Consider the following 25,732-nt stretch of genomic DNA (forward strand, 5'->3'; position numbering starts at 1 on the left):
TACTGAATTCTCACACTCAGCACAAGATGCAGTAAAAGTGAACGATACCTTCCCTGTGTTTACTGTGCCCACCAAGAACCATTTAAAAAAGCAAATAAAATAACTTAGCTATGATTTCAACAGCACAAACTGTTCTCCCATGGGGTTTCTCTTTTTCCTCTTTCCCTCCACTCATCTTTCAGTTCATGAAGATAGGGAACATGAAAACTAAGTGGATTTTTGTGTAAATAATTCATCTTTTCAGGCACATTGAATTAATACCTGAGTTCATCCAAGGGGCTGGACAGATGCAGCTGATTCTAGTGGTATTTTAAACAGCATTCTGAAGAACTAGTCACAAAGGGTTGCAAGGAAATGCTGAACAGCTGTGTTGATATGTAGGCGTGGAAGAAAGGATTACAGGTGACCTCACCTCTGATAAGTCACACTTGTACTAATTAGCAAAGAAGAGGAAGAGCTTTGCTCTTAATGGGCTGTAGCCGTGACTAATAAAGGTAAGCGTGATAAAAGGGGTGGGCTGGCTGGTCCAAGAAAGAGATACTGAAGGAGGATCTGGAGGAGGCCTAAGAAAAAGAACAATCCAGAGAAACACAAGGAAGAGAGCTGCTGCTGTAAAAGATCTGCTGTGAGCTCAGTCTGGGTCTGATGGAGTTGCAGCCTGCAGTCACAGTCACAGCTAGGTAAAAGCCTGTGGTCAGAGGCAGCAAGGAAATACTTGTAGTCATGTTCCAGCAGGAAATAAGCAGCAGAGTCTGCAGGGGAGCTTGCTGCAGCCATAGTCAGTGAATAGTTGGAGTCAGGATAACTGAGCTGTAAAGAAGAATGAACTGGGACCCTTTTCACGTTGTTAAACGGGAGTCTGTGTCTTGGCTCATTTCTACGCCTAACAAGAGGTCTGCTGCAACACTGATAGAGTTGTTTTTAAACAGCATGTGTTGAAACTCTACCTATTCCTTACTGAACACAGCTGATGGGGCGCATTCCCAGCCGTCCTGAACTGCCACTGCATTTTGGAGACTCGTGTCTGCACAAGACAGGCTTTGTGAGCGGGGTGAGCTCTGGCACATCTTGGGAAGATGAAGAGAATTACAAAGGCTGAGCATCGTTTTCCTGCCAAGTAGCAGGAAAACATGTGGCAACATAAAGCATCTTTTAGGAGCACGAGTCCCACAGGGCAGACATCCGCACAAGCCGAGCTCATTCTGTGAGCCAAGTTGCCTTAAACCAAGGTCCCATGGGGACTGGGAAGTGAAGTGATGGTAGTAACTCTGCTTCTCTTTAAGCCATGAAGGAAAATAGAAAGTATTTTGCATATTTTTAAATATCCTAAGTACAAAAAATGGATTAACTCTTGTGGGAAGTCCAACAATTAACCTTTACTACACTTGCATGTCAAGTCATGTTTCTTGTGCTAAATAAACCATAGCAAACTCCTGCAGCTAAAAAGGGCAAAAAGAAAAATCTAAGGAGTTCTGGTTTTGTTTTTACTCTTTTAAAAGCCAAAATCTAAACCATTCCATTCTGCTTGCTTCAATAACACAAGTGGTCTCTCTCCTGCACTTGTTAGAAGAGGAGTTTGCAAAAGGGGACCAGGGAAATTGGTCTTGCACACAACTAACATCTGTTCCTCTGATTCACAACAACTTCCCCTTGTACAAACTGAATTAGAAAAAGCAGAAAAGAAATGTAATTAAATTTCAGAATATAGCAACCATTTTAGTAACAGTGCTTTGCCTGTGTAGGAAATGGTTTCTTAAAGTGAAGAAATAATTTTGCCATGTAGAAACCTTGAGCAGGTTAGTAACCCACTATTGTGCCAGAGATTAATTTATGCAGTCAGGTTTGTATCTTTAAATTCACTGAAGTGGAGATTTATTGCAACAAAACCAGAGAAAACCACTGGAAGGATATGTTGCAAGTACAGCAGGGCAAAAGGAAAAACTAACACAGAAAAGACAATATTCTTGGATTTGCAGGCAACCCTCACTGATTTATTCCAAGAGAGTTTGTGTTTCCAGTCTAAATTAACATGGCTACTACTATAACTTACATCACACAGAGATAAGATTTGGTGGAGAGTAAGGTTTTGCAGAATGTTCTCTGGCTGAGTTTCCTTAGAAATAGCTCAAAATAACTTTAAGAATTATCATCTTAATGACATGCTTACCCTTGAGGGGAAATTTTGAGCCCTTCAGCAGAAAGCAACCTCACTGCAAGCAGGATTTTAATGGCTCTGAGTTCCTGTTTATGCAGTGGGAGCCCTCTTTAAATCAAACATGTTTAAAAGTGTCCTTGTTCTGAAGTTGCCTGTACTGGGCATCCCATCACAAATTTATGCCTTCATGCCTTGCAGAGCAATTATGACCATAAACCCACATAAGACGTCTGTGAGCCACATGGACTCTTCCACATGGCTAATCTTCCCACATTACAGAGAAAAATTAAGTGCCTCATAGTCCTTGTGTGTGGAAACCACTCTAAACCCAAATGTGCAATATTTTCTGTCTGTAAGGTATGTATAAAACATATGTGTAATGAGGAAATGTACATTAATTGACTATGACAAAGAACCACCACAAAGCAGTCTATCATCATAATGAAATGCTTACAATAATCTCTGTCGAATTATAGTCCTGACCTTTGGTGATGTGGAAAAGAGTATTTATTCCCTACTTCAAAAACAAATAACACTTGCTGCAATCCCTTGCTTGAAAGTTCAAAACTGAAATTGTTCTCACTCTGACCCAGCTGACAGCATTAGCTGTGGAGAAGCTTGCTTCCAGAAGAAGTGGAATGTAAAAACAAAGTTGCTGTGACCTTAACAATAATCCTGTTTGCATATTACAATACATTTTCCTACTATAACAAGGCAAAGTCCCTTGTGTTCCGGTCAGAAAAAGTCATCTTCCAGTAAAAGCATACTGTGATCAATAACATTTTCTTAATATATTATATTATCTCCCACTGAAACACTTTTTCACTTGGCATTTCAGGCTGCCGAGTAGGGGAAATTCATGACAAAACTAAGATGGTAAATGAGATACTGCAAACTAATTCCATCCAAGAGCAATCTTTTCATTCGTGAGCAATTTGACAAGGCAGTGTTGTCTGACTTCAGCAGCAGCTTTCTCAGCTTTCAGATACACATAAAACAGAAGAATCTGCTCCACTACCATACTCTACTTCACTCCAGCCTGCATAATTTTGTGTTAGAACACATTAGAGTTTCAACAGCCAACTCTGAGACCAGAATTAGTGGGGCATACTTTAAATATTGGTTTAGAAAATAGACTGAGAAGTCTGCCACAGCAATCCTGTGAAATCCTGTTTTCAAGTTACAGCCCAAAGCATGGCAGGGCACAGGAATTCTGTGCTTTTTAGAGGATTTGCCACAAACTCAGTGCAACCCAGTCCTGGCCCAAGCGATCACAATGGAAAGGTGAAGGATCTCAATTTGGTACTGGAGAATTTCAAAGAAAGCTTTGTCACAATGGGCATTATAGTTAAAGTGCTTCTCCATCTGCACACGTCTGAACTCTCTTTTGCCATGATGAGTAGCCGCTTTATTGCCCCCTTGGAGTTATTGTCCTTCTGCAGGCTAAAGGGTGACCTGGAGGCACACAGCCAGGAGCAGAGTCCATCATCATTTCAGCGACAGCAGTTGTGGATTTACTGAGAACAATTGGTGCTCAGTGTGGTCCAGGAAGGTGTGAGCCCACAAGAAGGTTGGGGTGTGTGCAGGGTATGGGATATTGTCAGTAGGATTACCCACACACACCTGATCTCAGCACAATTAGGTGAAGAATCACTGCTGTATTAATATTTCAGCACAAGGAATAGGGGCAGGCAGCTGTTGAATATTCATGGCTGATGCAATGCCCTCTGTATGAATTCTCTAGCAGGAACATGTAAGGACTGCACCATTACCCCAAAGAGTTCACCATGCAAAACCCCAATTAAAGAGATACTTTAGCAAGTACCCTGTTTTAAGCTCACAGGGCAAGCTCACTGATTAATTGTATTCTTACAGTGAAGAATCTGCTCCATTTTTTTATTAACTCAAGACTCATGTTGAAAACAACATAAAAGGAGTGGGAGAAAACAGATGAAAATTTAATTTACATCTACAAATCCCAACACATCATGAGATCAGAAACATGTAAAGGGCCAAACAACTCATCTACCCAAGAAGTCATTCATAAAAGATAAACATCCTTTTTAAATGTGGAGGAAATTCATGCAGGGAAGATGCACAGTACTCAACTATAAAATAATTCCAAGAAGCTTCACCTACATTTCTGAGAAAGAAGAGGCAAAATTAAGATTGGTGCCACTGATAAGAAGGAGCACAGATGACATTTTAAGCAAACTAGAGGAGAAGGACAAAATAATCAGGGTTTTGAAGGACAGGACTACATTTGTACAGGCTCCTGGTTGTTGGATTTTGTGGTTTCTTTTAATTTTTTTTTTAAACAAAATAAATTAGGCAGCAAATCTTTATGTAAATGAGCACTTAAAAAAGAGCCTTTCTAGGTGAATAATTTCTTTTACGATTAATAAAATCTGCAATCAGAGCAACAACATTCTGATGACTTTTTGCCATTTGCAATTATCGCTCATCCCAGCACCAAAAAGCTCATTATTATTAAAGCTGACAGAAAGAATACTTAACTGCTTTCATGAAAGAACTTACTTTTTAAAAGAATCAAGTTCCTAAGCTTTGTTTCTACTTCCAAATCTACTGTGTGAAAAAAAGGCTATCCTAACAACCCCTGTGTGTGTCACCTTTGATTTCCAACACATAATTTGGATAAAAGCACCCAATTTGTACAGTAACACAAGGCACTGCAGAATAGCACTTCTTAGGTTTAAAAGCAGCCTACAAAAGAGTATGGAGTTAACAAAAACCTGTGCAAGTACAAACATATAGTTTATACCATAAAAAGACCTATTTTAACCTTTTTTATAGCAGTTTTCTCCTAAGTAATTACAAGCATTTAAGTTACTGTAGGACTTGTAGCATTCCTGTGAATAAGAGTGCATAATCTCTATTTTAAAGGCACAGAAGTTGAGGCACAGCTGTTATCAAGACAGCTGTGGAAGAGACAGGAACAGGAACCATATCCAACTCCAAGCTCTGTAACTAAATCCATGTCTATCTGACATGTATTATCTATAGGCTGAAACAAACACAGTTCCATTTTTGTTTTGGCACCTACAGAGATGTTAAGAGTGACTGTTGTCTGTGCTTCACTCCATCCTTGCTCCCTGACATAACAGCACAGTAAAATCAGAGTCCTCATTCAAAAAAAACAAAATAGAACCACCCAAAAAAAAAACATTAAAAAACCAACCCAACCCTCCCAAAGAACAAAACAAAATAAATAATTAAAAAAGAAACAAACAAACCCCAAACAAAACAACAACAAACAAACAAAAAACACCACACACACAAAAAAAACCAAAAAAAAAACACACCCCAAACCCCAACACAGATGCTGTTAAATGGATGCAAACTCAAAAAATACTCCCTGATTCACTGTGCTTGGGAAGCACTGATCTGAGCTTTTTATAATCATATGTCTCCAGTTTGTCATGATTTAGGGGATGGTTAAAGGTGTGGAGCATGTGGTGAGCCAGAATCTTCCTGGGGTGTGCAGAAAGAGAGGCAACAGGTGCAAGCTGCATCAAGGGAAAATCTGGTAAGGGATAAGGAAGAAGAATTCAGAGCAGGTGCTCAAGCAGCAGAATGGCTGTGGGGAGGCTGCAGAGCCCTCATCCTCAGGGGTATTAGAGGACTTGCCTGGACATGGACACAGCCCTGAACAACGTGCCCTGCCTCTGCAGTTTGCCTGATTTGAGCAGGAGTTGGACAAGGTAATCCCTCCGAGGTCATTCCCAAACTAAATTGTTCTTCGAATGCCATCCCAAAGACAAGTGAGGCTGCTATTTGGTTTCTCTGCTGCATCCCAAAGCTTATCACAAATTCACCCAAGAAGTGTGACCCCAGATTTCTGTGACTAACTTTTTCTACTTTATTTCACTTGCTCCTTCTCCTGAAAGGGATAAAAGGAACAAATCCAAATCTTTGCTTTCACCCACTTGAAAACTGTGAAAAATGAAGAGCAAAACACAATCACTGTGTTCAAGCTCCTAAACACACATGGTCATTTGAAGTCTCACTTCGAGTTTACACACGTTCCTGACCTCTCCTCCTAAGAAACACTCCAAAAAAACAATCAGTCTGCTGTGCAGGGAGACCCACAGCTATTAAAATAACTTCATCACCAAAACAGCTCTCAACATCATTTCGAATTCCGGCCCACCACCCACACTATCGTAAGAGGTGCTGCATATGGTGAAAATGAATTCAGTTTGAACCAGAAAACACTGGGGTTAAGTACTTCTTCAACTGGAATACAAAAACTGCAACCACACGTGACTCTCAGGATATACACAGCTACAATCAACATGCAGAAATACTATTTATATCCTTCAGAAAAACTGAGTTAAAAGCCCTTTTAAGGGGAACAGCTGAGCTAGTAATATCCAGAAACGGTGAGGCAGACAAGTGTGCAACTCCTACGTGCAGCTTGCTACCAGAAGGAAAGAGGAAGAGTCCAACCTGGAACTCACGGCCTTTTCAAACAATTTCTCACATGCAACAGAAGCCTCCAAGAGGAAGCCTGGACACCTGGCTTCTCATTTCCAAATCACTAGTTTTTTAATTCTTTTGTTTTATATATATGTTATACAGCCAGATCATAGCCACCGTGGCAGAAATGCCCATGGGCATCCCACAGCCCAACAGAATCACTTTGCAGTAACTGGATATTCAGCCTAAGATTATCCCAGACATTTCATACTGATGTGACTAGGCAATGTGGCAACTTATCACAAGCCAGATTTACTAGACATTCCCCACCACAGAAAGTGAATTAAACTGTCACTCATCACCATATGAGCTGCACTAGTGTAACTACTTCTCCACGAGTTGGACAACACTTCTCTGAATTAAAATCAACACACTTTGTCGCAAATTAAAGTCTTTATCCTCCTTTCTGTGCATTTTCTTTTGCTTTCCATGTCTCTCTTATTTTCCACTCAACTGTTTTTTTCCCCTGACTTAGTATGTTTAACCCTCTTTGCTCCACTTGCCCCTCAATATAGTCTTTTGTTCTCCTTGGCAGGTATAAACACAGGGATTTGTACAGGAGCTCCAGCCACCCTGGCCAAACTAGGAATGATGATCTCAGCACTGGACTATTGATGCCTTCTTGGTCCTTCCCTGAAGGAATCAGACAGCAAAGCTTCCAGGAGCACAGGACTACATCTCCTTTCCCCAAGAACCCTTCGATCATCATGTCAAGCTAAGGCTGAGACTGTACTCCTGAGTGTTTATTTTCTGGTGTATCTCCCAACATACATGCTCTATTAAATACAGGAAAAGCAGACACATTACCCATCGTGAGGGCCACCAAAAAAAGAAAGAGAGCTGAATGTTTGGTTTAACCACCACTACAATTACAGCTGTTGGCATCTGCAATTTGTAGCATCACACACATGCAGGGACAAACATAAAGAAGGAATATAAAATAAGTCTTGCTCGTAATTCAGATTCAATTTCCAGCAAGTTTCATATAAGTATTATTATTATATACACTATTTATGGCTGTGTACTGGCAGTACAGAAAAAAGGATTAAATACACTCTCTCATGCACACTTGTACACACCCAAGCACACACACCACTTCCTAACTTACTATGAATATACTAATGACAGGAATTGAGAAAGAATTTTAAATTATCAAAGCTACATGGAAAGGTTTAAGCTAGCTGCTCATGGAAACAAACCAATTTCCAAGAGTGTTTCACTATTTCCCAAATGTAGTTCGTGCACCTTTGTGGGAAGAGGCTGCCACATTATGATGAAGGTACACTGGGGGTACTGAGGTGCTCAATAAGGAATCCCATGAAGAAAGAGCAAATGCTGGAAATAAGGAATGCAGGACAGTGTATGAGGAAGACTAAACAAACTGAAACTATGAAAAACAAAATAATATGGGACTTGGTGGTCCTGACAGACAGTGGGTACAATTTGAGCCAGCAACATGCTCTTGAAACAAACCCAAGCGTGCCCATTCTGAGCTGTGTGGGTGAGAGCACAGCCAGCAGGCCCAGGGACGCAACCCTCCCCTTTCCTGCAGGATTTGTGAGCCCTCCAGAAGAAGGAAGCTTTGACATACTGGAGAAAGTCCAGTGGAGGACAGTGGTGGCTAGAACAGAGGTCTCCCCCAGATCTCACTGTGTTTTCCAATTCCCCAAAGGGAAGGTGCAAAGAGAACAGAGTGAGCCTATTCTTTAAAGGGCAGCGATATGACAACAACAAAGAAGCTGCAACAATGAAAAATCAGGTTATAAATGAAGAAAACATCCTTCACAAGGTGGTGAAACATGGTAACAGCAGTCTAACAAAGTTTTGGAGTCTGCATCCTTGGAGATATTCAAAACCCAACTGTATATGGTCCCCAGCAACTTGCTTTAAAAGTGACCTTGGCTCTAAGCAGGAGGCTGGACTAGGCAACTGCACAGGAGTTTGCCAGCCTGAATTATTCCCGAAAAAATTACATATCTGGATGGAAGAAGCCAGAAAACTGGTCAAAGGAGGCCAAGAGGACAAGAAACAGCATAAAGGGACAGGATTAGCTTCATAATGAAAAAACAGAGAGAAGTGCAAAAAGAAGCTAGAAAAGGGAATAAGCAAGAAAAATAGCAGGTGGGATCAAGACTGAGGAAGAGGCAAAAAAAAAGAAAAATCAAATCTCTGTTCACAAAATTGAACTTTGCTCCCATAGGCAGGAAGTGAAAAATTCTGCCAGAGTGATTCCACAATGAATCAAGTATTTAAGTTTCTACTGTAATGTGCACAGTAGATTTGGATAAGAGATGGAATCAGTTCTTTCTTTTCCGTCTCCACGCCCCCAAGAAACCAACTAACCTTTAATCTCCCTTTTCCAAATATTTGAACTCAATCTTGCAAGCTTCACAGATATTTTAACTATGTACATTATGAAGAATGTTTCATTTGTAATATAAAAATACATGCACTTTTATCAGCTTAAAACTCAAAGTTCACTACACCCAAATAAGCCTCTTACAGCTTTTTACAGTTTTATAAGATATAGCCCCATGAGTCTAGGCCTATATACACCAAAAACTTTGCTCCCTTTTGGAGCTACACCACCAAATTCAAATACTCCTGATCAGGTTTACAGCATTAGCATTTATCATATTACAATATTTTTCTAACACAGATGCTCAGTTGCATGTGCTGCAATAGGGACTTGCTGCAGCCACTGAAAAGGAGAGCAATCCCCAAATTGTGTTTGTGTAAGCAAGGAAGAGACCATGAAAGAAAAACCACACACACACAAAAAAAGAGACATTTGCACACTTACCCTGCGATATCCACAATCTGTATCAAAAGCAGCCTCAGGTGTAACAGTCAGTAAACAGGACAGCAAACCCTTGCATTTAGCAGAAGATTTCTGGGAAGCCAGATTACCTAGAAAGAGTTGAAAAGAGTTGCTTTAACACACAAAAATGAAATTACCTATGTGTAATGAGAATAGGCTTCAAATGAATCACAGCACCAGGAAAAAAAAAAGGAAAAAGCTGCTCAATGGGAGACCACCATGATCAGCACAGAGAACTTAAACCCCGGAAAGCGACAGAAATTTGTTACAAAGCACAGAGAGTTAGATCCTGGTAGGCACTCAGGGTTTAGCAAAGAACATCTAATACCCAAGATAACATGGTGTTAACCCTCTAATCAAGGATGTGGAGGGCACCAGAAAGAGCACGATATTTTGCTTAATTAGTTGCTATCAAAGAGAGGGTGAGTTCAAGCACTTGCAAAAACAAGGCAATCTAAGACTATTTAAAAGTTTAATAGTGTTCCAGAGTCTTTGGTAACACAGAATTTGCCCATGAAATCAAAATAATCCCTGGAGATAAATTTAAAGGAATATATCTCATTTTAATGCACAGAGTAAAATGACTATTCATTAAAGCAAAGCAGTTTTATCCCTATGTTCTCCATCTCAGATGCAATACATATTGAAGTAATCTTTATGACAGGAAGTGGCATGTAATCCTGCAAGAATGAACTGCTGTCGTTATCTGCAAATCGATACTTTTTTTTTTAAGTGGATATAACTGTGCCTATTGATTTCACATTTTTAGCACCAGAGTTTCAGTTTCTACCAAGAAGATTCTTACAATGACAAGATTGCTGCATACATGTAATTGAGCCGATACAACCTGAATCTGAAGTTTACAGTACACTTCTCTCTGCAATGCAATCAGGGCTTTTGTCCCATTACTTCAGCTTAAGCCTTTTTTCATTTTATAAACTCTTTTTTATAAAGTTTTTGTATAAACTTTATTTTTGTGTATTTATAATAATTTTGAAGCGGTAGAGTAACACTTCACTAATCCAACCTGCTAGCTATGGAAAGTTCAGCATGCAAAATATCCCCTTGAAAGTTATCTCCCTACCCTGCTAGGATATTATTTCAGAATATTTGTATGACTTTTGCTATGTTTAAATAGCCTGCCCAAATAATTTCCCTTGTGAAAGCCTGAAACTGGTTCAGTGCTGAATATTTACAGCCCAAAGAGGTGTAGCGAGGGTGAGGATGGTAAGGGGACAAGCACACAGAAAAACTGAATGACTTATCCAAGGTCACTTTGTGGATCAGTCAGGCAATGAGCTCCATTAAGAGTTTTATTAAACTGCTAAATTCCTACTATATTTCTGCAAATGAAGCATACAGCAACTTTGGCTTGACTAGCTGACCAAATGGCTCATGCCGCAGTGAATGATCTGTAATGAGAGCTGGCTGAGAGGCACAATGCACCATCAGCCTGAGAAACGAGGGAAAAAAAGAAAAAATATCAAAGCACTAAAAAAAAGTTTAAAATTATGAGATTAGGGCCAGATGAATGACATCCCAAATCAGGTTAGGAAAGCTGAAGTGCTGATAGAACTAAATCTGGCCAAGGACATCAAGGGCAACAACAAATGCTTCTGTAGGTACTTTAGTGATAGCGGGGAAGACTTGTGAAAATATTGACCCTCCTCAGAAGGAAATGGGAAACCTAGTTACCAGGGATATGGAGAACACTTAAGATACTCAATGATTTTTTTTGCCTCAGTCTCAGTCCCAGGTGCTCCACCCACACTGCCCCAGCCACAGGAAAGGACTGGGGAAATGATGAACCACCCACTATGGGAGAAGATCAGAGTCAAGACCATCTGCTGACCTGAAGGTGTTCAAGGCCACCTTTGGGCTGGAGGGAACTTTAAAGGTCATACAGTTCCAAGCCCCTGCCATGGGCAGAGCACCTTCCACTGACAGGCTTCACCAACATCCAACCCAAACCATATCTATGATTCAATAACACACACAGAACATTTACATGCAGAAAAAACTCTGTTCTGTCTAACCACTAGCCAGCTGCAAATTAGTTTCTTAAAAACATACCATGATAAAAGAGGATGCACATGAAAGGCTAGGGAAAACATGAAAATGTGAACATGTTGTCTGCATTATCCCTCATCATTACAGTTCACCAAACAGAAGTCCATGCTCTTCTTGGGTCTATTGTGTTTACAGGTTGAGCCTCATTTTGGAGCTAAGGCTTTTCTAATAGCTGGTCTACTTATTTAGCCAATTAACACTTCTTGAATACATTGTTGTGACTTTTTAATTGAGTATTTCTGACTTTCACAAGATGACTAAGGAATATACCATGAACTGCCTAAAAACACTGAAACAAAAAGGGAATCTTTTGTTTTGCTTTTAGTTTGTTGAGAAGAGCACTGTTTTCATGAGGTAGTTTATGGAAAGAAAAAAGGGGAAATTACTCAAGGGAGTAATTTCTGTTTTGCATAGTGACTCATCATATCATAGTTACCCCATCATCTCCAAGGGCAACATTAGGCCACAGCTACTCTGAGAGATCTCCTTAGGGAATCACACACTTCTCCAAAGCCATCTCAGGACTCCTGTTCCAGAACTTCACAGAACAGGAAAAAAACATTCGAGACTAGTAAAAGTAAAATGGGTTTCAGATAGGGAAGAAGCCTGAGAAGCAAATGACAGTTTTACATGAAGGAAACCTTTTTCTCTGTCACCTCAACAAGGAAAGACATGAAGGATATTGACAAAGCACATTGCAGGCTCTAGACAGCAGTGTGATATAGAAAGGCAAAACAGAACTCACAGCTGGATATGGGACATGAAGAAAGAAGAATCAGAAGGAAATGTAGGAACAAGAAAAGCAATTACCTGTCACCATGAAAATGGTACACAAATCAAAGTTCAAAATCTGTTTGCTTACTCTTGGACACACAGTTCCAGAATTGTAAAAAACTACTTGGGGAAATACGAAGACAGACTTCATGGTCTTTAACATACTGCAATTTACATGATTTACCAGAATTTGGCTGAGTTTTCTTTCCCCTGCTTTAGAAAATCTTGGATGCTTATAAGAAAGGATTTTAAGGTTACCACAACTTTACTGCAGTTACCATTGTGAAGGAGCAACACCTGCCAGGCAGTTCTGAACCACTAAAATAAAATACTGAAACTGGAAAAAGCAGAAACACAGCAAGGAGCTTTCAACAGCAAGCCCGGGTTGTCTCTCATCATATTGTACTACCCTGCACAGAGGTAAAACCTGCATTCCCTTATCTCTCCTTTGGGAGCCTAACTACTGCAAAATGGACTGGTTAAGGATTCTGTCCTGTGTCTATGCTTCTAAATTAAGGGACTTGAAGCAACTGGCTCTAAAGCCATCCCTTCCTTCCTGAAGGAGAGAGCTCTTCCTTCAAGTTAAATCAGCTGCAGACCACGGTATGAAAAGTTACTATGAGTAAAGTAAAGCTCATCTCTCATCAACATGAGTCTTCATGAAGGGATGTAATAATCAGAAGTGCCTCTGGCATGAAATACCTGGTCAGTGAGAAGCAGGTCTGGATCTTTTAGAGAGAGGCGCTGTATCAGTTGGACTCCCCTCTACAGCTCTGGATTGGCCAAAGAAGAGTTCAGCTGCACCAGCAAACAATGAGATATGGTAACAGCACAAGCAGCTAGCAGAAAGCTCAGCTTTAAGTAGTAAATTAGACAAGAACCTTCCAAAAGGCAAGAGAGGATGAGGAAGACAATGATTTCATACTGTGTTAAGGCAAACCCACAATTTTCTTATGCAGCAATACACTGTTTCAGAGCTTCTGTCGCAGATAAAGTATCCAAAAGCCATGCAGCAGATCTTGAAGAAGGGCAAGGAACAGGCAGAAACATTTGGAAACTCAGTACTGCAATGAGGGACTCATTGCTTCAGAGCCTCCCTGAACAAGAGATCACTTTACAGCAGAGCTGCACAACACAGACCTCAGTGACGATGCAATGCTGCATGCAATGCCTTCTCACATCTCACCTCTGGTTGAAAAAACTATTTGGACAAGAAGGATGAAGCCAAGGATGTGGGCATAGTTATTGCAGGTTAATTACCCAGAAAAAGTTTAACACAAAAACATTCTATGACAGCCTGCCTGTGCAGAAAAGCTATAAATCAACTCTGATGCACAAAGTGCCTTAAAATGCCCTTTACAAGATGCCCTGCCCTGCAAACAACCTCTCCTGAGCCAGGTACCACGGCCTGGGGCAGGGGCTGAAGAACAGGAGTGGAATGCCAGGCACAGAACACCCTCTCTTTGCAAATAAACAAGGCAAAGGAAAGCAAATCAGAGAGAGGGGACAAAAAATGACACCAACATAAAGTATGAACACTTACTAGGCAGTCTAAGTGGAGGCTTTACAGGCAGCAGAAGGGTGCTATAGGCAATATATTTGCCAAATCAAATGAGTCACTGCAAACAGCTGAGCTCAGCAAGGCTGGGAAGTTGTATGGACACAGGAGGTGAGCAGAGACTGACACACCGAAGGTGTCAGTGCTGCCAGGATGGGAACAACTCTGTGCTGCTGTCTTTATCTGTTATCTTTAGCATGTTTAGCATGAAAAGCTCTATAATGCCTGGTGTGACCTGTTGTCCTACTGTTGCCAGAAGCCAAGCAAGCGGTCTGAGAAGGGAGTAATTACAGATCCCACAAGAAGCTACACAGGATCTGAAGTTCAGCAGAGCTGCAGCCAAGAGTTACAGGCTGGGATAGAAAAAATAAAACACAGGGCTGGAAATGAAGGATGCATCCATTTCCACAGTCCCACCTGACTTTATGGTAAGGATTGACTGCTCTGCACCACGATGTCTGCAGAATACTATTGTTATGTTTACCCTCATATATTATTTATTACAGAATTTACAGCTCTCTCCTTTCCCCAACTGACAACCAGCCAACTACTAATTTGCAAGCTAAAATGCTGTGAGGTCTGCAGATCCCAGGGCATTTGCAAGCCATAAGGATTCTGAAATGTTTGGGAAAAGCCTGGCAGTGCTGCCAGCCCTCACTAAGGTCCAAAGAATTTAAGTCCCAGCCACCTAAAAGAAGGAACTACTGGAGAAAAAATGACTAGAGAAGGATGTCTGCACATGCAAAATGTTAAATATTTATAGAAAACTTTTGAGCAGCAACAAATGAGAACATCACTGTACCATCAGCTCTGGGTTTGAAATGATAATTGCTAGATACCTAAGGCTACTTGGTATGTTTTACTGAGTTTCTTGCAATCCCACTCATCTCTCTGAAAAGAGGCTGGGAACTCTGAACAGCTCTTCATCAAAGATTTAGACACACAGTAACCCCTGAGGTCATTCTGTGCAATAGCTGAAGCCTCCCAAACTCAAATGCTGGCCTGTGTTTCAAAGGGTTAATAAGGGGAAGGGGAGAATAATATTCACTCAGTATCCCCCCTGTTCCATTACATCGACAAATTAACTCCTCCTGTGACATCACAGAACTTTTGAGAAAACATTTGTGGTTTCAAACTGGCTGTTGAGTTTGTGTTTCTGCCTGGATAATCACTTCTTTAAAAGGAAGTATACATCAATAACATTCATGGGGAGCTTCATCAGAGCTTGGCAAACAGTTCTGACAAAACAAAAACCTCAAACATAAGGATTACTCATAAAATGCTACATCAACAACTCTTTTGACAGACATCTGGATTATGCTGCTCTTTAAAGGGGAAAAACAAAGATGTCACTTCGAAGTTTAAATGGAAACAGTGAAATATGCCATTAAAAATACCACATCATAAACAAAGCCATTTTTGCAAACTCGAACGCAATGAGCAATTATGATAAAGTTTGCCAAGATAATTTACAGACGCTTTTTTATTTAAAAAATGCTTTCAAAACACTAGAAGATGTACGGATTACAGGTTAGTAATGAGTTTACAGACCCAGAAGATGATCTAGCCAGCATTAATAGTCTGTCAAGTCCCATCTTTTTCCTTAAATGGCCTTTAGTTGACACTGCAAATGAAGTTAAAGGATACACACCAAACCAACTGAACAAACTCCCAGAAAGAAATGCAGACAGACACTTTAGGAGCCCATCCTTAGAGCATGTAATTCACTATTCCTCCCCCAAACCATGTTAAACACAGAATTGCTTTATCCAGACAAATCAAGTTCTGTGGTATGCTGTAGTTTAGACTCAAAAATGAGATCACTGTTAGGATGCAGGTAAAAACTTCTAACTCATTCCCAGTTTATTTACTTTTTAATTCCCGTTAAAAGCTCAAGAAAAGCTGCTGATATGTCTGGGCTTCAAAAAAAATACATGTAAAATATTCCTGTGCAAAAACAAAGCACTGAAAAGATTGTTTATTCAAAAACTACAGCACTCTAATGGATCATAAATGTTCAGTTAAAAATTCTTAACTCTTAATAGTGAGGGTTCTTTGAAGACAAATACATACAGTCTAGTGAAAAAGTTCAGTGCCTTAAAGTGGAGTCAGCTTCACAATTCATTGAAGTCCACTGGATTTCCTGGAGATTGGATGAAGGTCACAGAATCACAGAATTGTTTGGGCAGAAGGGACCTCAAAAATCATCTTGCCACACCCCCTGCCATGGTCAGGACACGTTCCACTAGCCCAGATTGCTCAGAGCACCATCAAACCTGGCTTGAACATTTCCAGGGATAGGACAGCCAGAACTTCTCTGGGCAACCTGTGCCATTGTCTCACCACCCTCACAGTAAAAAAATTCCTTCTAACACTTAACCCAAATCTGCTCTTCCAGTTTAAAGCCATTCCCCTTTGTCCTATCACTGCATGCCCTTGCAGGAAGTCCCTCAGCTTTCTTACCTCTGCCTTACAGTACCTTAAGGAGGCCTACAAGGCCTCCCTGGAATCTTCTCCAGGCTAAACTACCCCAATTCTCTCAGTCTTTCTTCATAGCACAGATGCTCCAGCCACCTGATCATCTTCATGGCCCTAAGAAGAAGACCCTTGGTGACACTGCAAGTGCACATTGTTGGGTCCTGTCCATCCTCTCATCCACAAGCACTCCCAGCTCCTTCTCCCCAGGACTGCTCTCAACCCATTCTCCTTCCAGCTTGTGTTGGTGCTTGGGACTGCCCTGATCCAGGTGCAGGATCTTGCACTTGGCCTTGTTGAGCTTCATGTGGTTCACATGTGCTCACCTCTCAAGCCTGTCCAGGCCCCTCAGGATGGCATCTCTTCCCCCCAGCGTGTCACCTGCACCACACAGGTCACTGTCCCAGCAAACCTGCTGAGGGTGCCTCAGCCCCACTGTCCATGTTACCAGCAAAGATGTCAAACAGTGCTGGTCCCAAAACTGACCCCTGAGGAATGCAGCTCATCACTGCTCTCCACTTGGACATTGATGTATTGACCCCAACTCTGAGTGCAACCAACCAGCCAATTTTTTATCCATCGAGTGGTCCAGCCATCGCATTCACATCTCCACAGTTCAGAGCAAAAATGTCACATGGAACAGCATCAAAGGTTTGCACAAGTCCAGGTAGATTACATCAGCTGTGTTTCCCTTACCCATCAGTGCTCTTAACCCATCATTAGAAGGTCACCAGATTTGTCAGGCATGACTTGCCCTCAGTGAAGTCATGCTGGCTGTCACTAGTCATCTTGTGATTTTCCATGTGCCTTTCCAGGAGAATCTGCTCCACGACCTTGCCAGGCACTGAGATAAGACTAACTGGTTTATAGTTCTCCATGTCTTCCTTCTTCAATGGGAGGTGTTCTTCTCTTCCAATCAGTGGGAACTTCATGATACTGACAGAACTTATCAAATATGATGGACAGTGGTTTAGTGATATCATCCACCAGTTTCCTAAGAACCCACAGACACATTTTCATCATGTCCCAAGGACATGTGCCCCTGCAGCTTCCTTAGATGTTCTCAAAATTATCTTCTCCCACAGCAGGCAGTTCTTTCCCCTTCACTGCCTTTGCCTCCAGCATTTCAGGCAGTGGGGCTGGAACATCTGTCAGTGAAGACCAAGGCAGAAAAATCACCTGTCCCTGCCCTCCCTTTAATCACCTGTCCCATAAGCTCTCAGTCAGCTTCTCATCAATCCCCAGGCAGAACTCCATGCACTCTAGCTGGCCACTAACACTTCTTCCTTATTTCCACCTCCTGCATTTCCTGAAGAGCCTAGATCCTTCTATTCCAAAGCTCCAGTCACAGGAACCATCCTGGCATGTTTCCACAAGCCCACTAAGATCACAGCCCTGCAGGCATGCAAGTCTCTGACTCTTCTTGTTTATTCCCCACACCACATCTGCACAGTGACATTAAGTTTCCTGAGGAAGCTGGCTTGGATTCAGGTGCTCTCCTGCAGGCCTGCAATTCCCTCTCCAGGCTCTGGGCATCTCTTGCTGGCACTGCCATCAAACAGATAGGATTGGGATGGATTGAGGTTCCTCTCCACTGGCAACTTTAGTTTAAAGCCCTCTAAACTTCTAGTTTGAAGGTAGCAGGCAAGGAAGTGTATTTGTTGAAGCATCTTTCATCTCTTTGTTGAAGCAAAGACCAGCAAAGATACCTTTTTTGAAATAGTTTGAAGGCATTGAGATTAAAAGACCGAAAGTTTTAGGACAGCTTGACTAACATATTTTCTCCATGTCAATGCTTCACTGAAGCAGCTGGAGAGACTCACATTCAAAGAACTAAAATATTTGAGACTGAGAAGACCTCAGCTTCTTTGACACTATGAACTGACTTTCTGAAGTTCAATGTCTTTTCCAGATATTTGTCAAAAGTCAGCAGAAACAGAACAAAACCTGTTGGTTTGCCATTTCCTGATGTTTTTTAATACAAAGCCCTACTCTTGCAGTAAGACTCTCAGAGACTGCCGGGAGTCAGGTAACATAACCAGCTGCAGGTGATGTACGAGCAGCCAGATCGTGCCTTTTATAGTATGGGAGAAATGCTATTAGGAAGCTGGAGAGCGGCAGGATAGCATCAGGCTGCTGCAAAAAAAGTCAAGATGGTGGCAAAGTAAGTACTTGGCTCTTCAGAGACTTTGTGTCCCTCCTCATCTCATCTGAAGCCTTGCACAATGCCAAGAAACCAAGAGAGAACTGCACTTGGTTCATGATGTACCAGAGACATGAGGGATGATGACAGCTCATCCTGTTGGGTCTGATGCTACAAAAAGGAAGAGGAGAGCATAGTACCATAGCTTGGAAACAACAGCCTGTGCTCAAAAGGGCAAAAGCAACCCCTTCTCTTATGATCTGAACTTACACTGCCATATGCCAGGGAATGCAACATCCCTATGCAAATAAGGCTCTGAGAGCCTGACCAGAACAGGGAAAACCATATTCTCTTCACAGGGACCAATATACTTTTAACAGACTGCATAATCATAGCAGTCCTTTTTTGACCTCAGTCTGATTCTCTTACGTGTTATAAGGCACATGGCTTAACATGTTGATTTTTTCAGGAAGAAAAAGAAACCCAAACTGCCAAAGTTACTGACGTTCTACTGATGCCTTCTGGGTCCTGGCAAAAGATTTTCGTGATTAATTATTCTGGCTGTCAAAACCTATTTGTTTGGGGATTTTTTCCATTATTTATTTTGAATTTTCTTGGCTTTCATTTCTAGACAATGACTCTTGCTATATTTTTGTTAAACAGACTGAAGACTCTTCTTTCCTAAACTCTCCCCAATAGAAAAGCTAATAAATTCTTTCTTTCTCTTGGACTAGGGTAATGAATGTCTGCAAGAAATCCCAGTGGCTCTAAGGTGTGTTTTTCCACCCTTAGCCACCATCATCACTCGTGTACTCTACATCTAATCTACTCACTATCTCGTCCACCTCCTAGAGGTGCAGACAGACCTGAACACAACATTCTGGGAGTGTCTGCAGTATGGTCAGACCCAGATTTAGCACAGCCTCCCTGAACTTCTCTTATGGATCTACACAGTTTGTTGACACAGGCAGTAAGAGCTTTGTCCCACAAGCTCATGTTCCCCTAATGTCAACTCAGGGTGGAGCAATGGCCCACTCTCCTCTCCAGTGACTTCAGAAGGAGTCCAGGAAAACTGGCTTAGGAGAGGGTGCAAAATTGAAATGTGTGAAGATGGGCAAGCTCAGTTCCCATCCCTCACACCTGCAAAATCAAATTGTATCTATGTTTCTATACTGTTCTTGTTTCTTAATCAAAATGCTGTCACCAAGTCAAATGCCTTGTAGAAGCCAAATACCATAAATACCAAACTTGCAATCACATGAAAAACACTTAATGAGCACCAGCTTAGCTTGACAGGATCTATTTTCCAGAAGCTCCTGTTGACTGGTATTAATTATAATTCTCTTACTGAACCCTTTACAAGCTGTCCTATTTATTACATCCCAATTCACTATTAAAATTAAAATGACAAGAGTCAAACCATCACACCACTGAGGCACAGATCTTGGCCACTCTTCCAAAGGAATGAACCAAACTTCCAAAGCTGAGTATCAGCAGAACACCAGAGTAACAGAGCCCTAAATCTCCTCTCTCCATCTCCCAATGGTAACACTAAAAAAAGACCTGTGGCTTAATTTGTCATCCCCAAAGAAACAGCAGAATAAACAGATCAGCTACAAAAAATCCCCTTTAGAGAAAAGAAAGCAAGCAAAGACAGAAGAGGAAGTGTGGGAGGTGCGCAGGTTACAGTCAATCAAACTTTGGATTCCATGAGAATAACTGGAAAAAGAAGCAATTCCTTCACAGTGAGAATTTGTTCTCCTGATGCAAATTGTAGAATTTAGCACGTATGACCATCACAGAATTCGTTCAATTGTGTAAGGAGATCATGCTGTTAAAATTGAGCTGCTAGATTTAATTTAAGAATTAGGTTATATAAAAACACAGGGTTTAGGCTTTTTACATATGGTGCCAAGAAACTTTCAGCAGTGGGTAGTCTGAGCACTAACCTTCCCTAAGGAGAGTCAGCACTGCTTGCAGTCATCCAGATACCTACATACAAGATAAGTGGAGAAAAATCATTTTCCTGGAGGATTTATATTATCCTGGCCATCACATATTTTCAGTTGCATGCTACGTGGGTGACACACCACTGCTACCTCCAGCACCTCCCAGCCAGCAAGCTTCCTCAACAAACTTGGAAGACAGTTCCCATAGAATCACTTCGAATTGAGGCAATACAAGAAGGAATTTTCCATCACTGAATTACTGCCATCTTCCTCGTGCTTTGAGAAAGAAGCTTTGACGTATCTGTGGAGACAAAGCATAGTGCTTCCCTTGGTGCTCCTGTTTACAGCTCTGACTAAAACACGTGCAAGTTCAGCAGCTGCACGGATAGCAGAGAGCTTGCCTGAGTCTAACAAACCAGCACTGGCACAGGCAGGAAGGTACTCATTTTTACAAGTCAGATAGCACCCACGGAGAAGACTACTGTTATTTGTCTTACAGCCTCAGGCAGTGTCCTGCAGCCTGTCATCAAAGGCTTTGATTAAGACTACCACACTCCCATTTATTGACATAGAGAATATGCTGATGACAGAGAGAATGTACAATGATCATACTCCAGCACCAGGGATCCTGCTGTTTACATTCTCATTTTTTTAACTCATGGCCTAACAGCAATGTCAGGATTAGTAAAAAGGCCTTCTCTTCCCATCTCCCCATCAGTACATATCTGGTGATGAACTTTTCAGGTGCAAGCTCTCCATCTCATCCGTCACCTTCAACCAAATGCTCCTCACTCAAGTGTCCTCTCTTACAGTCCACATTTGTCATATGCATAATTCAGAGACTCTCAAAACACTCCCTGCCCTCATGTGAGTAGTCCAGACAATTCTCTGGTCCAAGACCACTTCCACAAGGGCCATACTAGGGGTATATACATTGTTGAGGAGAAAGTCTATCAAAATTGTTTTGCTGAGCTGCAGGGCTTCTGCAATAACTAGGATTAAAATTAAAATCAGTAATTCAAAATAATGAATTTCCGAACAGTCCATGGATGATTTCTATTCTCTAAAGAACTTCAAATATGCTGGTCTCTTATGACCCACAAACAGGGAAATCCAGTTACTAGTACGAGAGAAAATTCTTCTTGTCTCATTTTTAACCAATTCTTCCCTCCTTCACCTCAAATCCCACTTTGTGTGTCAATCCATCAGCTACTAACTCCTGATGACATTACTGCAATTCTTTTGGAAACATGGACATGACCTAAAATCTAATGGAAAGAAGTCAATTTATCTCTGATATCTCAAGCACATAACTTAAGAGTTTGACACCAGGCCCTCAACTGAGATGCAGTGTGAGCAAGCACACATGACCTTCAGGGAAAACCACTTTTATTTCAAATTCCAGAACTGTGACTGAAAAAAATGGCCATTTTAATCAAAATATCAGGGACAGTGCAGGATCTTAATCTACAGTTCAGTTTATACACATTTCCGTATGACTCACCTGTTTCTTTGGACTCATTCTCCCAAACTGCAGTAGACAGCCCCAGAATTAATCTTTGTGATTGCAAGGGTAAGTTCTTACCAGGAGAACAGTGTGGCCATGGGTTATTAATGAGAGTCCTGATCAAGTGCATATTCAGTTCAAATCACTTGCTAAAAAGTTATCCTCCTATAGGCTATATAAATACATAATACATCTACATTAACCTGGGTGACACTGGAGCAGCCTTTCCAGCAATCTGGACTACTTTATCTCCAAAGTAGACTCTTATACCTCATTTGAGTGAGCGAGCACACATTTTAAATAATGACGAGAGACTCCAATTTTCACATTTTCATGGATGCAGTGTCAAATCTATTTGTAATAGGATCATCTATTATCTGTCAGTACTGAGCAAACTAGGTGAGAAAATAATGGTTAGTAGTGTATTATCTGGAATCTTGATGAAAATTAGCAGGAGGTAAGTGAAGTTGGTGAAAACAAAAGTGTTACTTGTTGATTGCTTAATGCAGGCTGACTTGACTTAAGCTATTTGTAATAGAAGATCAGAAGTCATTGGGATTTATTTTTTGTTCAGCAGAAGTTAATTTTCTCCGCCCATTCAATTTTAAACATGGAATATTTCATCCACTGAAGCACTCTTGCTCTTCATACAGTAGATCAGTTCCAAGCAAAACTTAAACCAGTGCCAGGGAGGAAGAAATGTTGCTACCAACTCATTAGAGAATTATTAAAGCTGTGAGTTTCACCCATTTCATCCCACCTTTATGGCCTCCATGTGGACAGATACACCACTCTTTACCCAGACTTCCCACAGGTTAGCAAAAGAGCTGGAAGGCTGGAACATTTCCTTGTTCATTTTCTCATCTCCAGCCTACAAAACCAAGGTGAACACAACCTAGTTAGACTTACAGCTCCAAGGTTTTCCCTCTTGGAGAAAAAAAATAATATATATCTCAGCACATATTTATGTGTCTATATGGGGATTAGCAATATATCAGATTACAGACCCTTGCAGCATCAACCTCTCTGAAACCAGATGAAAGAAATATTTGGTGATAGGGACACCCATAGTTCACTTGGTCTCATCCCTTCTCACTTCCATAAACTGTGTTCAGGTGTGAGTTACAAATCAGTTCTGTGGCAAGAGGAACCAACATTAACCACTGTCACCTCCTGGCACAGCTCAAGTCTTCAGTTGCTTTCAGGGTTGCTGCCAAAAGCAGCACTGGAAAAGCTGCTGGGAGCCAACACAGACCAAGGAACTGGGATTTGCTTCCCTCCATCCACTCAAAGCTTGTCCTGGCCAATGGAAAGAGGCTGAGGAGTCCACACTGAGGGGAGGCCAGTTCTCCTGCTGAAGTTACACACTGGAACAGTGGAAACAGGATCTGACTACACTCACATGGTCTTTTCTTCAGTTTGCTCACAACACAGAAAAGAGTGGGGGGGAAAAAAAAAGTAACCAAAAGAAAAACTGTATAGCAAGTGGAAACGTCTTGCTTTGGAGCTGATATGAAATTTTAATGGATTTTTTTTGTCAGGGCCATTAAAACAATCCTTTGAGTTATGCAAAAAAGACTTTTACTTTTAGTGGCTATAAATTAAACAGTCCACTAAATGGAAAAACTGTTACAAGTCAGTAAAATGATTTTTTTTCCTTAAGAAAGCATAATGAAATTCATACTAAGTTGTATTAAAACAAATATTTCTCAGTTATATGAGATTAAAATGTAATAATTTCAAATTTAATTTAAAAAACAAAGTATTAAAACTTTGGTTTAATATAAGGGTTTAAACAGACTAAGGCTTAAAGAAAATTTTATTGGATGTGTTAGATGAAGTCCCTACAAACCCAAACCATTCTATTATTCTGTATCAGTGAATTCTCTTTAGATTATGAGCAAAAGATAACAACTTGAAATTATACATCTAAAGTCAACTCAAGCATGTTTGTGTATTAAAAAGTAAAGTAAGTTACTTTTATAACTGCTGATATATTTGTCTTTCTCTTTGGTAATCTTTCTCAAGAAGCCTGTTTTTTTCAGCCTCAGCTGTCCATAAGTACATTTTTGTTTATTCCAACACAGCCAACTCTTACTCAGAAAGTATTTTCTTTACTGGGACCAATTCACTGAACATAAGTCCAAGTAAAGTTAATTTCTCAATCATGGGCTGAACAAAGGTAACCAAGTGGGAAAGATATTACAGCCTAATATCAAAGCCTTACAGGCATGAATCCCTGTAATTACCACTTTAGGTCCCTAGAACTACATGCAAGCATTTTTTTAAAATGTTACTACAGCATCTCAGTGCATAGACACCAGAAGTTTACATAAATTTAATTCTCTGAAATCAATGACACTTAACTCTACAGCCTAGAAACACACAGGCCACGGGGTAGGTTTTGAGCCAAGGAGGGCATTGGCATCCAACACACAATTTTGGCAAGTTTTGCAAATTTTTATCCATGGTGACTACAGTTCTCATCCCTCTGGAGTATTCCAGAAGCAGGGATGAGACTCTGGCCTGTGCTTTGCTGCCATAACCATCCAGTCCTGTGAGTCATAGCCACCAGTTCTACATCTCTCCTGTCTCTACTCAAAGAGTTTCATCGACAGTAGCTGTGCAAAAAAAAAGTCCTGCCATGGATTAATCTGTTAAAAATTTAATAAAGGTACATTATTTGTCACTTTGAGAATATAAAGCTTTAAAACTTAATAGTGAGCAGAGATAAAAGCATATTATTACAATTAGCAAAGAGTGGTATAAATTAAGGTACTTAGTTGCAATTCATAACATTTCAATTCTTACTAACTGGAGTATATTATGAAAATAAGTTCTATGCAATACAGGACAAAATAAATCAATTACTTCTATGAGTATTTCCTTGTTTAAACCCTAAGTAATTTAAATCCTAAAGACTGCAGTCATTTTGATTTAGAGCATTTCACCCTGAAATACATCTGGCGTAAAAACCAGAGATGCAGTAAATCATGTCTAAAATAACTGGGTATATCAGGACAGAGAGAGAAAGGAACTATGCTAGAGATGAAAAACACTTCAAGAAAATATCAAGGCAAAGAAGAAAAAGCTGGACAGGACGTCAATAAGAAGTAGCTTCATGCCAAGAAGTACAGGAGCACCTTAATCAGTGAAGCAAGAGCAGGAAGGAAAGATGATTCTGGGTGAGTTGCACTGGAGTACAAGTGGCCTGTGTCAAATTCCTGGGGTCCATCACCCTCTTAATGACCCACCAGAGAGGAACAAAACGTGCTTTTGCTGAGTGCACACCACAACTGACAGGTGAATGGAGATCTGCAGCTTTGTTCTGAATGTTTACCTGAACGCCTAATGGGTCGGAAAAAAAGCCATTTGTGGAGTTCAGCATTATTCAGTAATTTCTCTAATTATAAAGTGATTTCAAGGACTGCTATTGTTGCAACCAGTCCTTTCCTATTAGGGCCTATTGTTTAAGAAGCTGTGTGCAGGCACCAAGAACCCTCACACGCTGAAGTGAGCATCTCCTACGTGTCACTTCCACCCAACCATCACTCCTCCAGCAGGTAACGCACGCATTATCTACGCTGACCTCTCCCTAATTTATAGCACCTCTGTGTCATAAAACAATTATCCACATTTGACACGAGCAGCACTTGGTAGCTTGAAAAGCAATTAAAATGTAGGAGCTGTCTCTTGCAACAAAAAGGCATTCAGAGAAGTAGCACTTCAGGAAAGTTGCGGCACGCCAGCCATCAGTCTGATTCTGCCTCTATCAATCAC

General features: G+C 40.9%; 1 protein-coding gene across 2 annotated transcripts in view; it reads right to left on the reverse strand.

Moving 5' to 3' along the window:
- KLHL29 (kelch like family member 29) overlaps window positions 1-25,732 on the reverse strand; it is a 387,476-nt gene that overhangs the window by 312,128 nt on the left and 49,616 nt on the right. The window contains exon 2 of one of the 2 annotated variants that reach the window (XM_063424300.1): window positions 9,459-9,565. The exons of the other annotated variant lie outside the window; for it this stretch is intronic. The gene's annotated coding sequence lies outside the window, so the exon portion shown is untranslated. The remainder of the gene's footprint in view (window positions 1-9,458; window positions 9,566-25,732) is intronic. 2 annotated transcript variants of the gene reach the window in all.

Source organism: Prinia subflava, chromosome 2 (assembly GCF_021018805.1).
Source record: "Prinia subflava isolate CZ2003 ecotype Zambia chromosome 2, Cam_Psub_1.2, whole genome shotgun sequence".
Classification (NCBI taxonomy): Eukaryota; Metazoa; Chordata; class Aves; order Passeriformes; family Cisticolidae; genus Prinia; species Prinia subflava.